Genomic DNA, 8,071 nt, shown 5'->3' on the forward strand with positions numbered 1-8,071 from the left:
GCTTTCTATACCACACTATAATGGTTTGAAACAAGGTAACCAAGGCATTTGTCCCCGCAAAAAAATATTACAGAGTCCATGGTAAAACTTTTGACATTACCACAAAGTAATGTGTATATTTGTGAAAGGGCAACTTAAAACTATCCCAGAGAGATCCAAAGGAATTGGGAATTATATTCTTTAATAAAACTAGACCTCCAAATCAATTTGGATGATTTTAAGACCTCAAAACATCAATTTGATTTCTGGTTTGAGTCATTTGCATAGTTTTTTAGTTGAGCATAGAGCTACTATTAAACAACTTTTATGTTTCCAATAAAACAATTTTTTTTTCTCTTAGTGGTACAAAAACCATAACCAGGGCACAGAAGGCGCATGCACGCACACACGCACACACACACACACGCACACACACACACACACGCACACACGCACACACACACACGCACACACACACACACACACACAGACAGTTAAATCCCCCAATTGTAGGAATGTCCTCCAGCGCTTAGGGCTTAGCCAAGCAGACGTTAAAACTCTATAATTAGCTGGTTCCAAAGATCTAGACCCCTTCACCCCAACAAAGGGGTCAAAAGGGAGGTCTGGGGGTAAAAAGCCAGGCCAGGGGGGAGCGAGTGGGACACACACTTCAAGTGAGACATGCGTCTTCAAACCTCTTGCTTGCTCACTTAATTTCTTTGTCAGCCTTGCTTTGCTATTGCCTTAAACAAGGGCAAAGGGAACAAGGCCAGTAGACAGCATTCTGACTCTTTACCATAGTTTGAATTAAAATGTTAAAAAAAAGGCAGACAAAAAGACACTTTATCTCATGATGTAGTGATGCATAATAGGATAACCCTAAATACCACACAGGATGTTTATTTCTTTTTTTCTTTTTCATTTTTGGTGATACATTTTTTTACTTAAACAAATAAGCAAAAGTCCAAAACATTGGTCTAGATGACAATATACAGAAAAGTGCACTACACATACCAAAGGGCACCTTTTCCACAATCCTTCCTTGCGATCAAATGTTTTCTGAACAGGATGTTTCTATTGCAAAACAGTTCTCTTATCTACTTAGAACAAAACATTGCAACCTGTGGAAATGTCAGAATTCCTTGATGAAAAGTTTGTCTCACATTCTTGAATTATCTCTCGCAATTCCTTGTTGACATTGCTTTGTCTTGCTACACGTCACAACTCTTACGCTGTCTCAAAAAAAGCTACATTTACTCGTGTGACGGTTACTTTAAGGGACACAGAGCAACATGCTCAATGATGTGTGATGCATAACGTCTGTGGCCAAGTGTTTCCACAACCTCCATTCCTGCAGTAACCCAAGGTAACTCACTAAGCTTGGGTAAACAGTGCTTTCTCTGCGCCTAATAGGAGGCTTTTTACAGTGGAGGCCTGCGGGGTGATTGATTGAGGCCAAAGAGATGATGACTTCATGAAGGGGATTCTCAGTGGTTAATAGCTGAAGTGACTGTTGAGTCCTTTCAGACTTAAAGTGTTTGGATGCCCACTTAATCTTTTTAGCTAGACAATACAAATCCTTTAAATGATGTGAACACAAGGCATATGTGAGGAAGAACCAGGGTTGAGGTTTTGATTTAACATTACAACAGTTGTGTTTTACAAGATGACAACATGCATAGTATAATAGATTATTCAATATCAGAATAATTACTACACATTGTTATTATATAAAAAGACTACTTAATTGTAATTACAGGAAAGGTAGTATGTAGAGTCTTAATTTTACTGTAAAATGTTCACAGAGTAAATGTATAACCTTTTTTTCCCTTTTATGTGAGTGTAATCTAATGTTATAATGCAAAGTCTCATATTTTCTCTAATGTTAACCATCACATTGTACCGCTAACAGTTTTTATGGATTAATCATGGAGTGGCTGAATTACCAGAACTGCACACAATACAAGAAATAAAGTACCACAAATTACAGTCTCAAAACTTCTGATCAAGTTAAATCTATACCTCTCTGACACATTGTTGTTGCCTAGGTCGAGACCTTTGAATCTGTCCACTCCACAGAGTTGGCTGATGAAGATGTAAATGGAGATTAACTAGTTGACAAAAGTGTCTGATATCAGCCATTAGTGTTGACAAAGGCTAAACATAACAATCAGATCATACACTGAAGACAAACAAACAAACCTATTGTTCAAAAATGCCTAAATCCATGCAAATGTACACAAAAAACAAAAAAATATGCATTTCCACATGTTGCCTTGAAATTGTCTTGAAATCATTGAAGAAGGTATTTGCAAGTTTACTCTGGACGGCAAACAACATATATCTTTTTGGCAAGCCAATGCGCAACTCGTTTTAAAGGTAACACCTACACAGAAATTGCTACTGCACGCACTCCTGTAATTTTATGAGCAGAGATAAAATAGGGAGTAGTATGTGGACAACACAACCTTGATAATGTATGTTAAGTACCAAGATAAATATATCAATGCAGAAGGTCATTTAGAGGTTCAAATCTGAAATTAGGGCAGAAAGTATGACCAACTGACAGTTGTTCTTATTTTACTAAAAGAGTAACTTAAGACTAAATTTACTTTTTTGAGAAAGTAAATTATGTGTAGTCACTTTATTATACTTTACTATCAATTGATTCCGGGCCAATGCTGTGGTGTTAATTCAACCTAGTAATTCCTTCATTCAGACCAAATCAAATACATCTATTTGACTATTACTGGTATTACAATAAAAACATTTGGTCACAAAAACAACTATTACTGGTATTAGCCTTGGGGGGACTGAAGTCACTGTCACTGCTTTCAGTGTTGGTCGGGGAGTCACGCTTAAAAACAGAGGTACTTATGTAACAGCAGTTGTATGAACTTTGGATAACCGCAAGATGTGTATCTAGGTATTAAAACCTCAGAAATTGTTGGTGTAGAAAGTCAGGGTGAAAGAAATGTGTTTGTCTTATCCTGTGTCTTGCTGATGATTGCAGAGGAATGGCTGGTGTGTGTGTGTGTGTGTGTGTGTGTGTGTGTGTGTGTGGTGTGGGGTGTTGTATTTGATATTGGTTAGGTGTTTATCATTGTGCATTTGCATTCCTTCCATCTTACGATGGATTATGCAAGAGGTAACTGGTAGTTGTCTTCTTACTATCACTTTAACACCTCCTGGCACTCAGTGTAACTCTGGTGGGATTTTACCAAGCACATACTTGTGCTGTTCTGTTTTTTATGTATCAATGATAAATGTGTTGTATGTTACTGTGGACGTTGGTGATGAGTTGACTTTCAATTGGCATGTATCATTCACTCACTGTTGTGTGTAAGGCATTGGGTTCAAGTGAATAGATTCTTGGCTCTTGCTGGTTTAGCTGGTGGCTATTGTTAGCCATCAGCAGGTGGCTGTTATTCTTGCAACAAATTAGGGGCTAACATCTAGCGGATGTTGTACCACAGCAGGTGTTTTTTTCTCATGGTGGAACTGCTATTCTTTGCCCCTAAGTGTTTTTGTTGGCAGGTTTCTATTACTTGCTTAGTGTAGCAGGTGTCTTGCCATGTTATTTAATTTGCATTGTTGGGTTGCAACAGGTGGCTGTTATTTGGTTTATGGACTGATGTATATATTGATTTGCCTGTATATTATATTTAGGGATGCAACAATTAGTTTCATTATCGCTCAATCTGCTGATTATTTTCTCAATCGATTAATCTATGAAATGTCAAAATATAGTGAAAATTGCTGAAGCTTAAGGTGAGATCGTCAAATGTCCAGTTTTGCCCGACTAACAGTTTTAAACCCAAACAGTCAGTTTACAGTCACATAAAGCAAAAAAAAGTAGAACATGTTCACACTTGAGAATCTGAAACCAATGATGTTTGGCATTTTGGTGAGAAACAAATTACTATTATTTTGATGATTATTGTTTTTTCTGATCAACTAATCGGTTAATCAAATAATAGTTTCAACTCTAATTATTTTCTCTCACTGAAAGATGTCATTCTTTGGTGTATTTATTTACAATTTTGAGTTGTACTAGCTGTTATTTTTTTTAAAGAATTTGTAAAATTTCATGTCATGGTATTAGCTGTCATTGATTTGGCTTTATGAGTGTCTAATTCGTAATGACAAAATAAAGTTGTGCATGTTGTGAGAGCCATTTGTTATGTGACTCTATTTTTAGAGTGGCTGCAGAGGATGTGCCAAGCCACAGAGGAGGGTGGAGGCTGCTGACCCCTGACCACCTTCCTCTGAATGTTACAGAAGGAAACAACATATCAGTCACCCTCAGCCCAGAGTGTTCTCACCACCAAGACATACTCAGAATCCCCTACAGACCTCAGTTACTGAACCAGGCACAGACCATGGCTGTCTGTTAAATTTAGCACCGGGGTGTTTTACATGTCATGCATGCACTGTATGGTGACAGAGAAGGCGCTGCCCTATTGTCTTTAGCAAACATTTCATAACAAGGCAACCTTTAACCCTTTGTTTGGATCTGTATTTTGTCTCCACAGCAACACTGCTTCAAACACAACTTCTGTCATCTCCTTAGGTGGTGTTGCTGCTGTTTGACAGGGAATTCTGAAAATACCAGATGTCTGGATATCTGGAGTTTTCATGTCTGGATTCATGAGATTTTTGTCAAAATGATTGATTGAGAGATATTTTTATTTCAGAATGACGGACTGACTTTATTCCCTATCAGTTGGTTTTGTATGTACATAGCTCTTTATCATACTGTAGTTTGGTGGACAATAGAAGTGCTGTGGGTTGCGTGTTAAGGTCGCTAGCAGATTTCTGCTCTGTCCTTCCTCCGTGTTCCGGTTTGGCAGCCTCAAAGTTTTCCCAAACATCCTTTATCCAAACCACACCTTCTCAATGTTCCAGAAAAAAAGACTCAATATTTAGCTGTTTTTACTACCTTTTATTTATCTCTACATTTGCTCTCATTCTCTCTTTCTATCTCTCACTCATTCCCATCCTAGGTCAATAACACTGTATGCACAACATATGCAGCAGGCATAATTATGTTTCCCTCCATTCCACCCACATATTTGGCTTAAAGACTGTAGTAGGCCATAATGAGTCAGTGTGCTATGAAACCAACCGCCATTCAGTCTGACAACGGCTGCCAGCAGGCAAGATTACAAATCCCACTATGGCCATGCCAAGTCCCGCAATACGAAACAGCTCGATTGGTTGGGGTTAGGCATTTCACCTCGAGGGGTTAAGGTTAGGGTTAGGGATTGGTCAAGGGATGGGACTTGTCATGTAAACATGGACGCCTAGCCAATAGTAGTGTGAATGCTATCGAATGGCGGGTCTTGTTGTGGCCATAGTGGGATTTGCAATATCGTTGCCAGCAGGGACTCTGGTCATGGCCACGCAATTCGTGTTGCTGTCATTGTCCCCAAGCTCACTCGGTTAAGCTCAACTGTAACAAGGAGACACATACTGTAGCACCTGCTGTGGTTTTGAAAAAGTGGGCTAGAAAAAAGAAAAGGCTTGTGTTTGAAGCAGGATGTAGAAAATAAACTTCTCTTCAACTCCCAGGAAATCTTGTTTTTCCTGTGGATTCAAGGCTATAGCTATTTCATAAAGCACTCAAAGAACAGTAGAGTAATAGCCTGACAAGACAGACCCACATCAAGATGTTGTGTCTGGGAACTCCCCATTGGCAGGGCTCAATCCGAGTGGCTGGATAAATGGTTGTCTTTCAAATTCTTTCTGCACGCAATTGGATAGCACTACAACCAACCAGAGCAACGCTAATTGATATATTAAACTTTTGCAGTATCCAGCCGGCAAAACTCCAAACACATCTTCCTTTTTTAAAACTGACTGTTCAGTTTTTTGTTCTTTTCTCAAAGAAAAACTTAACTCCAAGTCTTCCAGAGTCACGGCTAAAGCCGTTTCAAAAGATCGCTCTTGCAACCATCTTCTTTGTTTTCAAGTAGCAGGGAACTCGTATGAAACCGTTGCAACTCTGCTGTCATGATGTTAAGCCCGCCCACCGACTCTATAAGATGTGATTGGCCTGACTAGAGTTTAGTTTGTTCAGATTGCAAGCCAACGGAGAGTTGCTAGACTGACCCTGGCTGCAAGTTACATTTGCTGCTACTAGGGTGTGTCTAGATTTCTAGGGTAGTAGAGAGAAATATATACTGGATAAATATATTTTAAAAAATTTTGTAGTTGGCAGAGTATCATTAAAAACTAAATTGAAAACAAACCAGAGCACAAAGCCAAAGCATGCCATCATGAAATGTATTGGTATTGTCCACAAGTATCAGCCTAACTCTGTATTTATACTGAAAATTTTTTCCAAATGGATTTGAGCTATAATACACTTAATTATTCAACAGAATACGTTTTCTGTTTTAGCATCTTTGTGGAAATCACACGTCACATAAATCTGTTTACACCCCTTTATTCTTTGACAAATCTCTGTTGGTTTTTATGACAAAATACTCCTAAAACACATGTGATTTACTAGTTCAATATGTTTTTTGGTACTTTAAAACTTAGATGAATCATATTTTTTCTTTTAACATTAAAACATCACTCTGCTGGGTTTTTTGCTAACGAGTTGTTGGTAGTTTTAAAGACATGCACTGAGTCAATTACATTAGGAGACAGTAAAAAGGGCAGGGAATAGTTGCAGGATGATCGTACTTGTTGACAGTAAATCTTAAGGATGACAGGCATCTGGAAACACCCCTTCTGCCAGCTAATAATAAACCGCCATATATCACAAAATGAACAAACCAAATGCACTCACAAAAGCTCACACATTGATTAGATGCTGAAACATGTACAAAGGAATTCATTGTTAAACCAGGTGCAATTTATTCAACTCTTCTTAGCAAACATTGGTCAGACGGTGGCGTCATAAACGACAACTTGGTTATGACGTGGATGGTCAGATAGTAAAAAAGTGGAAAAGCAAAAGTACCAATATGTGTCTTTGTTTTTTGTTTTAATTAACATTAACATTTTTTAGACAATTTATTTGGTTGTAAAATGGTTGTGATGAGACCTCCTCTCTACGACCAAACCCAGCAAACATTGAGACATCTTGTTATGGTTTTTTAAATATTTCATAGTTTTTATTTTTTATAATGTTATTGTGGCATGTGAAACTGTACATGTGTACAAAGTGTGTTTACAGTTGGGTTACCCAGCAGTCATTGCTACACTGCAACATCTAAATGCAGTGCCCTCTAAACTAGACAGTCAAAACTGTGACCCAGCAAGGTCTCGTCCACTGGTCCTTCTGGAAAGTCAATAAGCTGGGTGTCTGCCACAGGGCTGCTATGGGGCCCCGACAGTCTTCTACAAGGGACAGTCTAATCTGTCTGTGTGGTTAACCCCCTGGTGACACATTTTGTGTCTTAATCAGTGTAATAAGACAGGAGTAGAATAGCATGAATAAAACAGTCCCATGAGCTTTTTTGTCAGGATAACCAATAAGAGACAATGGATTGATGATGTATCCGGTGTGTCTTTTGTGTGATGTTGCGTTGTTCTCCAGTGTTGGAGAGGTGCTGACCACGACAATAGTTCAAGTGTGAGGAAAGATGGTTGTACACTCGTAGTTAGGCTTGCATCATAGCTACAAGAGTATGACTGTCTTTCTAAATATAAACACAAAATCCCACCCCATTTTTATTGGATACATAGTGAGAACTATAGAATCTCATTGAGGACATTGTCTGGGGAAAGGTTGTATGGTTTGCATGCACACATGTAGAAACATGTCATGTTTAGTGAAGTCACACCTGCAGTTTGATAATGATTCACAGGTTACATTCATGTAGCAGGGAGCTCTACCTGTAAGAATGACCTAAAAAGTAAAGTCTGTTGATGACCAGTTTGCCTTTCAGGAGGAAGAGTCTTATGGTCAGACAAGTTAAGTGTTATTCTCTCATTCAAAGGGTCAGTTCACGGTTTATGCTCCAGGGGCCCGCATAAATCCCACCAGACACTGCCTGAAACCAGAAGCCTTCGCTTTGGCTTGTACTTGTAAACGAAGGTGTGTGTGTGTGTGTGTGTGTGTGTGTGTGTGTGT

At 38.7% G+C, this 8,071-nt stretch overlaps 1 protein-coding gene across 2 annotated transcripts in view; it reads left to right on the forward strand.

Moving 5' to 3' along the window:
- dlc1 (DLC1 Rho GTPase activating protein) overlaps window positions 1-8,071 on the forward strand; it is an 86,966-nt gene that overhangs the window by 9,157 nt on the left and 69,738 nt on the right. The window lies entirely within an intron of this gene.

Source organism: Etheostoma spectabile, chromosome 2 (assembly GCF_008692095.1).
Source record: "Etheostoma spectabile isolate EspeVRDwgs_2016 chromosome 2, UIUC_Espe_1.0, whole genome shotgun sequence".
Classification (NCBI taxonomy): Eukaryota; Metazoa; Chordata; class Actinopteri; order Perciformes; family Percidae; genus Etheostoma; species Etheostoma spectabile.